Source organism: Pinus tabuliformis, chromosome 7 (genome assembly GCF_031772625.1).
Source record: "Pinus tabuliformis cultivar Carrire ecotype Pingquan chromosome 7, CPIR1, whole genome shotgun sequence".
NCBI lineage: Eukaryota > Viridiplantae > Streptophyta > Pinopsida > Pinales > Pinaceae > Pinus > Pinus tabuliformis.
The window spans coordinates 145,861,641-145,879,055 of record NC_142293.1 but is presented as its reverse complement, the minus strand read 5'-3'; positions in this window follow the sequence as shown (position 1 = coordinate 145,879,055).

The window sequence follows — 17,415 nt, the reverse complement described above, 5'->3', positions numbered from 1 at the left end:
GACCCAAAATCATATCATAACATCAAGTTCTATTTTTTATTGCCTTAGACTTGTTAAGACATCCCTTTATATACCCTTCACCCTTACAATACCATGGTCTGCGAACCATGGGCAGATATCAAAACAATACCAAAATATATGGGGTTTTGACCTTCCTAAAACCCCTTGACTCTTATTTGACCTGTGCTACTTGCACTCTGCTTATCAAAATGTGCAAACTTACAATATTTTAACAAAAATTGACCCAGGGGACCACGTCCCAACAGTGTGAAGAGAAATGTGAGCACCAAAAATATAAAATCTAGTGCATATAATCCTACATTTTGTTTATATTCTTTTGTTCGCTTTAAAATTTATTGGAGTTTCTCACTTTAGACTGTGTCAGCTGTTGGTTTTAACTTCCACTGGAGTATGTCTCTCAGATGTTCATGATAATTTAGTTTACATACAATGGTTATTGAGTTTTATTTAGGAGATCGAATGATAACATTAAAAATAAAATTAAACCAAGGATAGTTAATATCCTTGACTCCTGCAAAGACATAGGTATATATTCTTATTGTGTTTTACTGTATAATAAAGAATCTTATTAGATTTTACGGTCTAATAATATAACTTCAAGTAGACTGTCTTAACTACCGAGCTTATATATATCAAACCAACCTAAATCCATCTTAACTCAAGATCTATTAAGCACCGAGAGGGATCAAATCTCTCAAGATGCAAACCTTTCTTCAAGTTTTGCACTCAGAAAAGAGGTTTGCACCATGACAAATTTGGTCACTCTCAGCACTTAATAAATCTCAAGTTGAGATGGATCTAGGTTGGTTAATAGTACTAAGAGTAGAGGGTTTAGATATATATCCCAAAAGTATAACATTGTTGGATATTTTCGAAGAGAATTGTGTAATTAATATTTTTTGTTAAAGAAATGTTATAAAATTAAATTAAGATAAAATATTTTGATTGTGAAATGCATTATGGTTTCTTGGCATGTGGTATTGATAAGATATGGTATTGGCCCATGATATTGTAACAAAGTCTATTTACAAGTTAATAATATTCATGGTAAAATAAGGGTGAACATCCATAGTTAAAAATCTTGTTATATTGTAAGTATTAAATTTTTATGTGTTTATTAATTAACTTTAAATATGGTTTCAAAATCATTATTAGTCTTTTCCAAAGCATAACTATAACAATCGATTTTCCTTTGACCATTATTAATTTAGCATTGACTAATGCAACTTATAATTTTAACTTTGAAAAATAAATTTTTATTTTTCAATATTATTAAAAAACATATTTCTCAATGGACCATAACTTGAAGGTCCTATTGGAGACTTTGCATAATATAATGGCATGTGGATAAGTGCATCACATATTTTATGCCATAATTTATTGATATGGTTCCAATATTCATGCACACTTTTTAGATATTTCTATATTGATTTTTAATCCAAAACTAAAATCTTTGAAAATAGCTCATATTTACATAAATAACATATTTACTATTAGCTACTTCCCACCATAATTTAAGCAAGTCTTTACATAAAACTAGATAGAAATGACATGTAAACAAATATAAATTCAATATATTGAGTTGATAATTAAAAATTGTTGACATAGTATCTTTCTTACATTACGCCTAATGCCTACACATCTCCCCTTTACTAGGCTATAAAGCGCTTATAGGTGCAATGATTATTATCATCATCATCATTATTAATTATAATACACATTTAGTAAAACATGTAACAAGATATTATTATTATTTATAAAAAGAATATATATATATATATATATATATATATATATATATATAAACATGCAACAATAATTTTAACATGGAAATAAACTTTATTACAATACCATGGCTTATCAATACCACATGCAAAAAATCATAACTCATTTCATATGACATTGTTTTTAGTTAACCAATTTAATTAAAAGAGCAAAAAGGATATAACTACTTTTAAGATAAATATCAACATCAGATCTATGACTACTACTAAAAATATTCTAGAAAATTATGTGGAGGTTAAACCCTACCATACACCTAATAAGTATCAATAATTAAATAAAAATCTTGAAAACCACATTCTAAAATAGACACGTCTATTGGCATAATCAAGAAATAATCATTGTATGCAAATGTCAAACATCTCTTGATTGCAAATTCCTCGGATTTTTCAACATGACCAATAGGGTCCTCCTTCATCTCCATTTCCATCTCTATTTACATAGACAAAGACACCCATTGTTGAAGTCAGAAAACCCTTGAGGAATCTACAATCAAGAATCCTTGGTGTATCTTTACACTATGCTTAACATCATCTGTATCTATATACAAGAGGGACTCGAGGAGACAGTTTGAAATTATCCATTACTTTTCTGCCCATTCTCCCACAAATTTCCCTTCTACCCAATTCCCTTAGTCACCTCTCTCCAATTCCCCCATTTTCCCACATCTTTCCATGGTTGCACATTGACATATCTAGCTCACAAAGAGATGTTGCCAACCCATTCATAAAATGAAAGATATTTTTTTGTTGGAAGGGGGATCAAACCAACAAAATGAAGCTATAAGGGTTGCCTAAATGCACAATACATCATTTCCTTTTGTTTATGGAAACTAAATACACAACATTTTGGTATGAATTGTATTTTAATTATGGGGCTTTATAACATATGCTTACTATGGACATTATTGGATGATTCTTGTCTCCTCAACAATTTATCTCTTGGTGAGGTTAAAAGATTCAAAATTTTATATGCATAAACATTCTTGTGAGCTTTTAAGCATTTTTCCTAATTATGTAATCTCTTTGATAATGATTTACCATATTGTATTTCAGGGATTAGTTTTGCTAAAACTGTGAGTGTCTCTCTCAACTTTGAAGCCACTTAATCAATGTGAATATGGAATACGAAACAAAGCAATGAATACTCAGATTGGTGTTCTTTTCTTGGCTCTATATTTGATATGGTTGGGAACCAATGGAAATAAACCCTCTTTGGTAGAATTTTGTGCAAATAAGTTCGATGAAGAACATAAATATGAAATGCTCAAGAAGAATTCGTTCTTTTATTTATGGTCTTTCGATGTCGCTTATGGCCTTATCTTAGTAGTCGTTGTTGTTTCACATGTTGAGGAGACTATAAAGTTGGGGATTTGAATTCAAGATCCTCACAGTGACCATCAATATAGCCACTATTTTATTTTTCTGTGGGATGCCATTTTACAGATACAAACTTCCTGCAGGTAGCTCGATCACTCGAATTGTTCAAGTTGTAGTTTGTGCTATAAGAAAAATAATCATCAACATGCCTTCTCATATGATATTTCTTTACGAGAATAAAGATATGGAATACATTAAATAAAGTTATATGTTGTTATCTCACACAAACAATTTTGAGTAAGTCATATATTTTTATGCTAGAGAGGCCCTCATTTTATGGGTTAAGATTGTTAATACAAAAAATATCAAAGGAAAAGAGGTATTAGTAGATTCTCAATTTAATATAACTATTAAGGAAAAAAAATTTGTGTGTAAATAATTAATGATCTTATTTTGATATTTGTTTTTGGTTTTCAATGTATTAGATTTTTGGACAATGTAGTCATAATGGTGAAGACCCTTCAGAATGGAATTTGTTCTTGATAGTGATTTTGTTCAAGGCTCAATAATCAATATATGGTTTCCATGTCCCATCCTTCTTCTACAACAATACAATTGGACTCTCCCAAGGTGAGGAGCCCGGTTAAATGTGGCCCTTTTGGATGCACTCCTGGATCTGTCATTTTATTTCCTCATTATCCAAGAGATATCATTTATATATCGGTCCATTAAGTAAAGGAACACCAAGTATCAATTCAACTAAGTGTTTGAACGAGTAGTGTAGAGGCACCCCTACAGGTGGAGCAAATATATCTCTGTATTTCTCTATAATCTTGTTCACTTGCTTCTATTTTTAGAGAGGCCTTGTGCAAAGGTTGTGGTGGTTACAATGACCTTCCTTTCACCTTTTGACCACACCATGAAGAGAACAAAATTTGCGGTATGAGGTATTGCCTTTTGGTATTGTTTTCCTGAGATCAATGAAATTGAAGTAGTTACACTACCTTTGACATCCTATAGGATTGCCATTTGAAAGTAATAATGACACTACAAGGATGAGACTCATAAACAACCTGATGTTTGTACATATAAGGTTATCCTAAATGAACCTCACAAAATTCAAGTGGGACAATGTCATGCAATACCTCGTCTTTGAAGGGCTTGATGTCGTAGGATATGCGACACTATTGGGTGACACAATTGTCTCGTTCATGGCTCAACCAACTAATGGTGTATGGTTGGGGGCATGGTATTCTCAATAATTTCAATTTCTTGATGACATTGGTAGATATTAGGTTCTTTTGGCTTTCTCTATCAACAATGAAGTGGAGTTGGGTCCCCATTGCGCACATCTATGAGTGAAAGAAGTGCCCCCCTTCTTCAAGTTCCTATGACTGATTTGGTTGGATACTTGTGGTCATGATGGTAGCACTAGGTTTTGCATTGATGATATACTTTCCTTTATCCTGGTCTAAATCATAATCAGAACCACAATACATTTCCTTGTCTTTAAATTATGCTAACAATGATTGTTTTGAGCTACATTCATCAACATTGTGCTAGGAAATCTTGTGGAACTCACACCAATTTCTAGTGTCCCTTTTTAATTTCCCATTACCCTTATTTTCCTGCGACTTGGGCTAGTTGTCTTTGATCCATGTGGATATTGGTGGCCACCCACATATTCCACTGGGAACACCACCATTGTTTCTTTCAGTTTTTCAGTTTCCTTAACTATAGCACAATTTACTATTTTTGGCAGTTTTTCGAGTCCTGAGCTTCCAAAGCCATTTTGAGGTCCTAAACGATGTTTTTTTGGAAAATAGAAAAAGAGAAGGCTTTGATTGAAATTTGTAGTTGAAAGTTATATTCCTTGGATAGATCTTTCTAATGAGGTATCGTGCGCATCAAATGGAGATCATATGCCAAAGTTACGACCCAACAAAGTTGATGTACCAATTTACCCCAATGGGGCCCATAGTTTTGGTGCTTCATATCCTAGGGTTAGGTTTTTGGATGTTTAGGGTTTTCCATTATTTATCAACAAAAAGAAGGCCTTTGAACCTCATTGTAACACAATTCAGAGGCATGTAGCTGCCACATCTCTTTTCAGAGATAAGCTACCATCGCCTAAGCTAGTTTATTTCCATTATATATGTAAGTATATTTATTTTCCTTGATATTAATGAAATGAAGTTTTATTTATGCTGCATCTCTATGTTTATGTTTATATCTGTATTCTATTGCGTTCATTCATAAGTGTGGATTAGTGGTATCAAAGTGGTCTTCTCTTTCTCTTTTTTTCTTTGCATGTCCCCAACGAGGTCAGGGTATAAGGAGTTAGGGCTCGATCTAGTTGAACCTTTGCAAGACTAGCCTCGCAAACCCCACCAAACTCCCATGAAAGAGGAGAAGAAAGATGATGGAGCAGGAGTTCCCTTCAAAATATTGCTCAATGAAGCCCTCAGCGACAGAGGAACGTGATTATGGACAACTTTTCCCAGATCCTTCTATGGATGGCCACAGGCAATGTATCTACATTCGATAGCCACTTGGGAGGCACCACTCCCTTCAAGTTATAAGTTAACTTTGATATTTCCATATTTGCAGGCCAGATAGATGAAAATGCCATAGATAGATGGTTAAATATGTTGGAAGGGTATTTTTCAGTTTATGGTATTTCCAATAGGGAAAATATTACTTTTTCACTCCTCGAAGCCACCCCCCACATCAAGGACTGGTGGGAAACCTATTGTGAGTAGAAGGACGAGAGGGAAACCTCACTGTTTTCAGATGCACCCACTTGGATCTCTTTCCGAGATGCCATCAAGGAGCAGTAATACCCTGTAGGGATCTATGAAGATAAGTACATAAATTGGACCACACTATGGTAGGGAAGGGACCAGGAGGTGTCAAAGTTCACAAATATTTTCAAACCCTTCGCATGAAGTTGGGTATTAAGGATTCTGAGCAGCATCTACTACTCAAGTACCATGGTTGGCTGCACAAATACATCCAAGACAAGATGGAGTTACTAGACATATCCTCGCTTGGCACCGCCTATCGATACATTGCTAAGATCGAGCAGAAGTTTAAATAGAAGAAGCAAGAGTTTGGATCTATGAATCTGAAGCAAGGGAAAGGGGCCCCCAAACCACAGAAAAAAGGACAAAGCCAAGGCAGGGTGACCCAGGACAACCCGTCGAAGACGCAAGCAAAGAACAACACCATGAAGATAATAAGGACACAAGAAAGTGGTGTGACTTCCATAAGAGCCCCACTCAAAACATAAGTGAGTGTTGAGCCAAGTAGTCACTAGTGGCTGAGTTGAATGCTTCAAAATAAAATGCATGTTCCGACTCTGAGTTAGAACCTGACAAGGGGAATGATAAAGGGAAGTAGATTATTAATGTGGTGCCTAGCACCATTGATTCCACCACCAAGATCCAAAATATTGAGCCCAAAGATCCAAAGGAGGGGGAGTGTCTCTTCCACTGACAGATGTGGGTGAAGGGTTCACCACTGCAATTCATTGTCAATAGTGGGAGAAAAAGTAACCTCATTTTGGCAGAGGTCATGAAGCAGTTGGGCATATTGACCACACCACACCCGCATCCGTACACCATTAGGTGGCTTCACCATGGATGAGATCTCCGCATCAGCCAACAATGCCACCTTCCCTCCAGCATCAAGCCCTTCACAAATGAGGTATTTTGTGATGTTGCTCCTCTTGAAGTTTGTGATATATTATTAGGCCAACCATACTTGTGGAAGTGTCATGTTGTATACAAGTCAAGGCCTCACACTATTATTATTTCTTTGGGTAATAAGTTATATAGGACAGCAGAGATAGCCTCGCCTACCACCATCTCTTTGATCTCTACTAAGCAATGTAGCAAGATGGGAAATTTGTTTTCTTTCCATATCCATGGCCCCCGGGAAGGGTTCCTCCACGCAGCAGAATCAGGTGGATACAGTCGTGGAAGAATATAGGAGCATCTTCTGCTCACCCACAAGGATACCCTTGCACTGTTAGGTCAAGCATTTGATTGATTTGACTTTCAGAGCACCTCTACCTAACATGTTGATATATCGCCACTCCATTATGGAAAATGAAGAGATCAAGCAACAAATGTAGGAGCTACTGCAAAAATGGCACATTCGACCAAGTTCTGTGCCTTGCGGGAGCCCTGTTATCACTAAAAAATTGATCATCTAGCTTAATTTACTAGATGGATCGAAGTACACCATGTAAAGCCAATTTTACCATAGTAAAATTGCTTTCACTGTGAGAAATTACTTAATAAACCACACTTGTTAAGTAATTTATAGTTAAACCCATGAAGAATAATTAAATAAATCACTATTTATTTGATTTTCTTCTAGGAATAATTAATTAAACCATTGTTCAATTATTATTCCTTGTCATATTTGACCCAATCATGAAAAATAAACAGATAAATCATTAATTATCTTATTTTTCTCTAAGAATAATTAACTCTTCACTAATTAATTATTATTTGTTATCAAATTTGACTAAATACCTTAGGAATAATTAAATAAATCATTATTTATTTATTATTCCTTAACTAATTCATTGAAGTGATAAATAAATTAGCTATTTATTTATTATTTCTAAATAAAAGTTTAAATACTTCTTCCCTCCTAAACAAATATAATAAAATATTCCATGTGGTTATTCCAAGAATGAGATCAATAATATTTTATTATTTCTCATTATTCGAGGATAACTCAATAATCTTTTATAAATAGAAGGGTTTTCCATTCATTATTCACTTTTGATTATTTTCATTATTGCACTCATTACTGTAACTCTAATTATTTTCATTGTTGTACACCATATTTTTGATGGGTTTACACATTATAGAGGAGAGAGACTCTACACAAGCTGAAGACGTTTGAGGATAGCCAAGAAAACATCCCATAGAGGGGGACTGGTAACATTTAATTTTTCCCTTCACAAGTGTTATAATAAAACTGTTCTTTGTATATCTGGTTTACATTAGACAACTTGAGTTATTACTCTTTCTTTTTATTGTTTAACTATGACTGTGGCATAGATCTGGACTTTGGTAGGTTTTGTTTCTATTAGTTGCTGTAGATCTACAATGTTTAGCAACCATTTATATTGTTGAGATGGTTTGTCATCCACAATATTATGTGGGTTCCTTTCGTACATCTTTGAGAAGCAAATAGTACAACAAAATTAGCGACTCCATTGGTTTTATACTTCAGATCCAGAAACCTGGGTGACCTTTGGTTTTCATCTTAGGGTTTATTCTTTTTTCAATTCTCTTAATGTTTCCTAGTTTTTTAACCCTATATCTGTTAAATTTTTGACTTCCGTAAGCTTTCTGGTCATTTCCGCAGGTCACAGGAACCAACCGCGACAAAGGCGGCATTTTTTTTTCTGAGATTTGTCGACCGGGATCCACAGAGCAGAAATCACACTTTTTGGCCCAAAAAGTGCGATATGGAGGCCAAAGTGCACTTATCAGCCCAAAAAGTGTGATCCCTACTGGAAAACAGGTCAGTACCTGCGATTTTTGGGTTTTAGGGTTTTTCTCAGATCTGTTTCTAGGTTTTGCAGAGAGCTATTTGCTGGGTTGTCTGACCTCTGTCTCATCCCACTTAGGCCTTGATCTACTCTGATTTACTCGTTGAAGTCGAATTTATCCCCCCTAGGGCTTCTAGTACACTTCCACCTTTCTAAGAGGAGTTTAGTTGAGTGAGTAGTTTGAGTTTTTGCACCACTTTCAGCCACATTTTCCAGATTTGTACCCTTCTATTTTAGATCTGGAAAAATAGGTTTCCACCATCCATAGTTTCACATTTAAACTTGTTTGGTCTTTGGCCTTAGGGTCCCATCGGTTTCCCTAGGTATTTCACCCATCTCCCTATTGTTTTGCAACAATCTTCCCCTCTGGTTTTTTGTTGTTGCTGCACCACTTTCTAGAAACTTAGTGTCACTTGATCCCAGTCACACCGACATCTAGATCTCTTGACCTTTTAGTGTGTTTTCCATTGATTTAGCCACCAACCAGCATAATGTTTGCAAACCAGTTTGGGTGGGGTCTAGTTAATTGTTTTTCTGTTCATTTTCTGTTGTTAATTTCAGTTTATTTTCAACAAGTTTTTTTTTTCTTTTTTTCAAACACGATTTGGGCTTAATCAATAAATACACTCACACACACAATGTTACATAGGAAAATGACCTCCTCATCAACTCAGAGTAGAAGAGCAGGATGACTTGAGGACTGACCAAGTTCACAATCCCATTTATCAAGCTAACGCTGTCTAGGAACTAGAAACCTACCTTATAAAGCTTCCTAGCAAGGCAAAGGGTGAGTTAGTGCCTAGGGTAACTCTGTTTGTTACCTTGGGAAGGGCATTAGTCAACCTAAATGAGTTTCTATGGGTCAAAGGAACAAGTTGACTGAGAAATATCCTGAGATTCTCTCCTATGTCAGCTCACAAAAGCAGGGAAACATCAAAACTCGACCTGTTTGGAGGAATTACTAATTCCTAATGGAGTCTACAAACGAGAAAGAGCACAAAAGCATGGAAACATCTCTGATTTTTCCCAAAGGAACTCATGAGGGATTTGGCAAGGCTTATCCTCTCATGCTATATATGTGAGGCTAGGGCCATTGTGGAAAAGGTTGAAACATTTGAAAGGATTGCCTATTTGACTGTCGAGACTAGTCTCTGACTAAGGCATAGCAAGAGGTTAAGAAGGGAGAGAGAGAGAGGAGCTGGAGGAGTAAGGGAAGGCTAATACAACTGATGGTTGTAATCACCCTTTTCTACATTAATATAGAATTGCAATTGTGTTGTCCACTCCGCGACATTGGTAGTGTAATCTGTTTACATATTTATGCAATGTCGTTATTATGAGTGGCTTAGATACATGTAATTAGATATATTTATATGTTAATGCATTGTTTGTCAAAGTTATATGCTATGATATTATGCTTGTATTATCTATGTGCAGGTTTTGATCTGGAGCTAGCTAAGGGGTCTTCCACCTTGCTACTTTATGCTCTCTAGCAACACCACACCAAGACTTGAGGTAATAAGTCCTTCTTCCCGCTTTGATTCTCATTTGTTTAACATAGATATCCATGCTTCTTTGTGAATCATAGTTGCAGCTAATCTGACAGTCTGCCAAGGATCCCGGGAAGATCCTTGAGGGTTTCTACATCACCAAACACCTGTGCATTAATCCCTATAGTAGAATTGGCAACTCCGCTGGGGACTACCAATTTTCTCCCTGAAAGTTCCTAGATCTCTCTTTCTTCCATGCCTTCCTGTACTTCTTGATCCCCTTTCTAACTACTCAGTACTATACAACACCCTTCTCTCAGTGCTCAGCCCTAGATCTAATCCCCACAACCTTATTTTTGAGCCTTTTTCCTCACTAACGTTGTCTTCTAGTGTAAACAGTGCTTTATAAATCACTATGGCCTCACACACAGTGCGTTAGTGCAGCCAGTAACTCTATGTACCCTCTGTTACATAGCGTTATCCAACCATTTCTTGATAAATAGACTGCTCTATGACCTCATGGGTTGGGAAATCTGCTTGTAGATCGATCAGGTATCTGTAACTATGCTTGTATGATTGATCTGTCTCCTGAACCATTTTTTAAGAAAATAGCTTTAGATAAAGTTTTTTTTCATAAAAGAAAAAATACAATTTTTTTACTATTTTCTACTTAGTTGGTTAGATCTGCATTTATTTGGTTTCAAAAGTTGTTAGTGAGCATTGTTAGTTCTGTCGGTTGTGCTAGTGTTTTACTGAACTAGATGCATGGTATATATATTGACGTATAAATGACTCTTCCTTTGTAGAAGCAACTTATTCATCGAAAGTGAAATTTACAAGCATTGTTTTTGCATGATTTGAGTCAGAGTCCCACATAACTTCATACATCAACACCCCATCCGAAGACTTTAACAAAGTAAATTTAAAATTTACCTAATAAAATCAATCAACAACTCTTTTTTGAGTAAACACACATTAGTTTAGGCTAGGATCTTGGGTTAGGCAGTTGTGAGTTAACTGCCCAAGATCATACACCGAAACTAGTGTCATTAACGAGGGAAATCCTTTTGCACTCATACTATCCGGGACCACTCCAGTAAAAGAGGAGCTAAATATGAGACAACATTGGACTATAAATGAAGGTAGCCCACCTTCACTTACATCTCCTTTGGGTATTCTATGTATTGGTGATCCCTTCGGGGATATCGGAGCTGAGTCGGGGACTCAGGTATCTTTCCCACACAATGTACTATCTACGACTATGTCCCCCCTAACAATGTCTATGATTTAAAGTAACCATAGTGGCCATACTTTTAGGGATGAACACATGGCGACTGAGGTGGGCTGCCGTGGTACCTAACATAGACGAACCTACTATGTCTTTGGTTTTTGGGAGGGCATTTGTCTTCACGAGAGTACTTGGCCCCTTAATCTATGGTTCAGGTGAAGCTCAAGAGTAGTCCTAATTGTATATTTGTCCAACTCTCTCTTTTATCCATTGTGATACTGGGTTTCATCCCCAGCGAATGGTGGTTATCAGATAAGGTCATACCCTCTGCTTTTTGATTGATTTATTTAGTGTATTTTTTATTTTTTAAGTTCCAAATTGTTATCAATGAGACTTTAATAAATATCACAGTAAAATCTATTATCGGTCACCGTGGCTACATCTGACCCTCTTCGTCAATATAGAAGGTTGTTAGGTCTTCCCCCACTCATTATGGAGGATCCATCGAGCCCCAATGAACCGGATTACCCGTCTTCAGGCAATCAGTCTCCAAGATCTAACACTGAATCAGTTTGGACATCCCACGATTCAAGCTTACCGGAATATTTATTTACTGAAGGTTTCATTCCTCCATAAAATCCTCTGATCATGAATCTGTTGGGACCACTCTTGATTCTGGTTGCATTTGTACCTCCTATGTCTTCTATTGTTCCTACACCTCCCATCCCATCGACGACTATTGGGTCGTGGCTTTTGTGGACACTTTTGGTCCACCACCACCTCCCAGTTGATAGTACCACACCTTTGATGGAAAACCTTGCTATCCCACCTGTCTCAGGTTCAAACCCTATCATGACACCCACCGCGAGTGGAACCTAGTACATACTAGTTTCTGCCCCTTTTGTGTCATCTCCTGGACCTTCGAAAAGTGCTACATATAGCGCTCCTTATAACGTTGCATATAGCACGGTTAGCACGAGTCCCTTCAACAACCCCTTTGGTTGGAATCCATTGTTTAGTTCCAACCCCCAGGTTTAGACGCTTGGGGGAACTATTCCAAATATGCACATACCGGCTGGGAATGTTACAATTCCCCCTCCATTTACATGACAACATGGATAGTCATTGATTGACACGAACCCTCCTTATGTCAGTCAAGGACCTATAGTTAATTATGTGGCAAGTGGGATCCCTTAACAAGATCCCACTCAATCCAGATGGGCACCCCACTCTCTACCTCAAATGAGTCAAGGGGGAATTCCTTATCCTGGGGGAAGTTACATCCCCCAGTCTAACAATCCCTATGGAGAGCCACAGTACATGACTGTACCCCAATGAAATTACTATTCCACGCATCCTATGTATAATATTGGGAACAACACAATGGGAGGATCACAAGGATCCTCAAGTCATGTGTCATCGCCTTGGTCTGATTCGGGGGCATCAAAAACCTTGCCTTTCTTGGCAATGCTTGATATCCCCGACTTTTACAAACTCACCAATGACCCCATCTGTAACAACTTACTTTGGCATCCAATCCTGCACAAAATTCCCATAGACATCCCAAAGTTCGAAGGGAAACAAGGGGAGGATCCGGGTACACACATCACCACCTATCATTTATGGTGCGTTTCTAACTCCATAGTGGATGATAGTATCTGGCTACGGCTCTTTCCCCGCACCCTTACTGGAAATGCAGTGAAGTAGTACATTGAGTTACCACGCACATTAGTCAATACCTTTGTCGCTTTAGCGATAGAATTCTTAAAGCACTTTCAGCTACCCATCCGCTATGAAACTAGGACGAAACTCCTTACTTCATTACATCAGGACACCGCCACCCACATATCTGATCATATCCATGAATGGATACATAGGCGGAGGCTAGACAAAGCTCCCATCCCAGACTATCTCTTAGCGGATTGGTTCTATAATTCTCTTCTCCCTCAAATTGCTAAAGATGTTGCCTTAGGTGGTGCAGTCATGGAAGACCAATCCATTCGTCATGCCCAGCACTTAGATTTGATTTATTCATAGTCTGGCACATTATATAACGTCATTCCCAATGCCCCTAGAAACTCTAATGCTCCTGCTACTCAGCAACTTGGTGCACACGCTGATGGTATTATCGGTGCTACCTCTGGGGCTACTGTAAAACAACTTAGCGGTCACATTTCCCAGTTGTCAGTTGACCCCACTACCAAATCGACTGCTCTTCCTACCACTGTGATAAACTCTATGTAGTCTACACAAAAACCCAGTGGAAAGAACAAGGAGAATAAGAAAAATACTGCTCCTTTGAAGAGCAGTCAACCAAACAATACAACTCGAAGCAGAAAGCTGTTGCGCCTCTTGACAATGGAAAGGTCAAACCCGCCAAATTCCCTTGCAAAATCTGTGTGTAAGACCACATGACACATCGTTTTTTGCATCTCCACAAATGAACATATTTCCTTGCTAAAAAGGACACTGGACGGACCCCTGCGGTCCTAAACAACCCTTTCCCTGCTCAACAACAGTAACACCTTATTGCAAGCCAACCCTAACCCCCGCAAGGGGGCAATGACAGTTTGTATCATCCTTCAAATTGTGAAGGACCATCTACCGTTTACACCTTTGAAATGGTAGATCTTCAAACCAAAGCCAAAACTTATGGAGCTCTAGTCACTAATGTTGAGGAAGCCTCCTCGAGTCAAAACCCACCGCTGCCTAACGATATTCATATCGAAAGGCCAGTTGCTGATCTTGTGATTTGCCCCCCAAAAGGGGCACTTCGTCACACAATGCATAATACATATGCATGTGCTGCCCAGAACTACAGTATTGTAGAAGATTTGGTGCAAGCACCATCAGCTATGTCGGTGCTCAAAGTATTACAAACCTATCCAACACAAAGGAAATCTCTTCTTTCGGCAATTGGTGGGGTCGACCCTCAGGATTCCATGCTTGCAATTTTTGACATGGACAAATGTAAACCTCCCCTTTCACACCAGCTTGCATTTCAAGTGCAAATATTTTCGAAAGGGCAAGGAGTACATAGAACTGTCATTGATGAAGGTGCCTCAACCTGGGTCATGTCGGCTTCTTGTTGGATTGCTTTAGGTTCTATAACCCTATCCCTGCTGTCGAATTCCCTTAAATATTTCGACAACCACAATTTCATCCCAAAAGGTTACCTAGCCAGCTACCCCATCACTTTGAGTGGAAAAATGGCAATGGTGGATATTGCAGTCGTGGATTGAAAACTCGACGATAATATATTGTTGGGTCACAGTTGGACTTACACCATGACTACCATTGTTTCTACTATCTTTCGTATCATCCTATTTCCATTGGATGGAAAGATAGTCACAATGGACCATCTGTCCTTTTGCACCCCATATTACTCCCCGTTACCTAGTGGCTCTGTACCCTTAGTGGGTGGTGTACTTGACTCTTACATTAGTATCAGTACCGATCTATTGAAGGGTTGTTCCCTAATGGGTTGTTTTCCTCTCCCGCTGCCCGTGGTTCCACAAGCGGTCTCTATGGTTTCATCCATTCCTCATGAACCAAAAAATCCTTGGATCCTCCCGGTCCCTTTAGACATTGACGCTTACAGAGAACAAATTCCATTATCATCAGCTGAATTGGCCTACCAAGCCATTCAATCTACATCCAAATCTCCGGTCAATTTGGTCAAGACGAACGGTACCACCTCCCCTCCCATAAATGATCCTTCTTATGATCTCCTCAATTAAGTCCTACCTTCAAAGAAATATATTTGAGAGATCATGTGTTTAGAAGAGTGACCTTGGGAGGACTCTCATCACCGTGTCTCGATATCTGATTCAGACACGATGCCAATTCAAATCTTGTCTTATGACGCACTTGAAATTGTTCCCTCACCTTATACGACTATCTAAACAATGGATTCATAAGGGAACATGGGAAACCTTTCAAAGAAATTTCTCATTGATATTTCATTCAAGACAGACATCGTGGAAAACATCCATGTTGGAGCTGATTTCACTCCCGAGAAAATTTCAAGTTTCACTTGCCTTTTTAAGGAATTCCGTGATGTATTTGCTTGGTCTTATGAGGAAATTTCTGGTATAGATCCTGTTAACTCCCAGGTTGTTCCCTTTGACTCCTGAGGGAATACGGCCGGGGTAACCACTAACCAAGCTTTGGATTACGGGTTCTAGCCAACCTGTAATTAGAGAGGGCTCTCTCTTTTAGTTTTTACTTTCTTCTTGAGGATCTTAGGCTAGTTATGAGGTATGGGTTTTGATTTAAATTTTGGTTGAATGATGTCTTTCAGCGCCTAAGATGAGATCTTTAGACAGTTTCAGTCCATTAGGCAATGGAGTCTGTGATTATGGGTTGTTTGAGGTGTTGAGTAAGATTGCTTGGAACTGCAGGGCCTTTAGATATGTCATGAAATAAACTTAAGATTGTGGTGATAAAATATGATTAGCCAGTGAAAGGCAATTAAGAGTTTTTCACTAAGCTGGTGATGTGAGAAAGAGACATATCACCCAGGAGCAGATTTGAATCCCTGGATAATAGTCACTGTGAAAGTTTTAGTCTGAAGGTGCAGCAACTAAGAATTACACTTTCGTAACTATAACTGGAGGAAAACATTCATAACAGCATAGATTGAGTTCAGGGTATTCAATGAATAAATCTTGAAACTATTATTTTTCTGTGCTATTAAACTGTGAAACATAGAGCATGAACGGATTATGAAAGAATGAAATACATAACAAGAAGGTTAAAGAAACTTATTGTGCCATGAAATATGCAGGAATCCTGTAGCAGTCAGCAAACACAGCACAACGCATCAGACAACATGAAACTTTGGAAATTCCATTTGCTCCTTGTATTAAACACTGAAATTTACAACATAGGCTCTTTTGAAGAGAAAATCAACAACCCCTGCAAGCTTATGCGAGGGGAAATATATACAATCTGTTTTTACAAAATATCTGAACGCTGAGTCATTTGATTAATAAGTGCGTTCACCAACTTTCAGAATGGAAGATAAGGAAGTTATTGCTGTCTTAAATTTATAATGAATACCCATTACTTCTGTCAGAAATCTTTTGACTTTTGGAGGCTACTGAGTTGGTTGAACGCTCTTCATTAATTCTGAATGATATGTCTTGATGGCTCTGTCGTGCTGTAGCTTTCTCGGCCCTGTCATCTGTACCTGTCACTGTTGCTTTTGTGGCCGAATTGCTTTGCTGAGTTGGCTCAGCCCAGTCTTTTCCAGTCATACTGTTGGCTCACAGCAATAACTGTATCATGCTGGTCCACCATTCCTGTGTAGGCAATTGATGCCTCAAAATTGTGCCTAATGTTTCATCTGCTTCAGTATATTTGAAGTAATTAGGAGGCACTTCAAACAGATGCCTGATTTCATTCATAATAAAAAACAAATTTTCTACTTTCTCATAGAGGCTCTGCCCAGATGCAGGCCCTGCTTCCTCTGGGATACTTGATCCTGCAGTGATCTGATTGGTGGCAAATGTATTTACCATTTTTGCATAGTTCTCATGGGATAGTAGCCTTCCTGCGCTGTTCAGTAAGCTAGGAAGGCCTTTGCTATGCAATGCTGTGAATTTATCAGTAAATTTGTTTACCTCTGTTTGCATCTCCTGGCACCTTCTATCCAATGTCTGCACCAGATTTCTCAAAGTTAGGACCCTATTTATTAGCAAAATGGTGTCAGCTCTATTGGTGATTCCTATGGCTGCCAACTGAGGGCCTGTGCGGTTATTGAGAACATTGATCATTCTGTTGGCTATCTCAGGCATAGTGCCTAGAGATGCCCTTGCCCTTTGGCTTTCCTTGTGTGCCCTGCCTATGAGCTCCATGTGCTCATGAATGGTCTCTATGTACTGCCATTTATCTGTTATTGATTGGCCAATATTGGCCCATAAAACTTTCTTGATCTCAGCCACAACCTTGTCAAGGGTAAGCTCTTTTTCCAGCTCCTTTATCTTCTCCTTA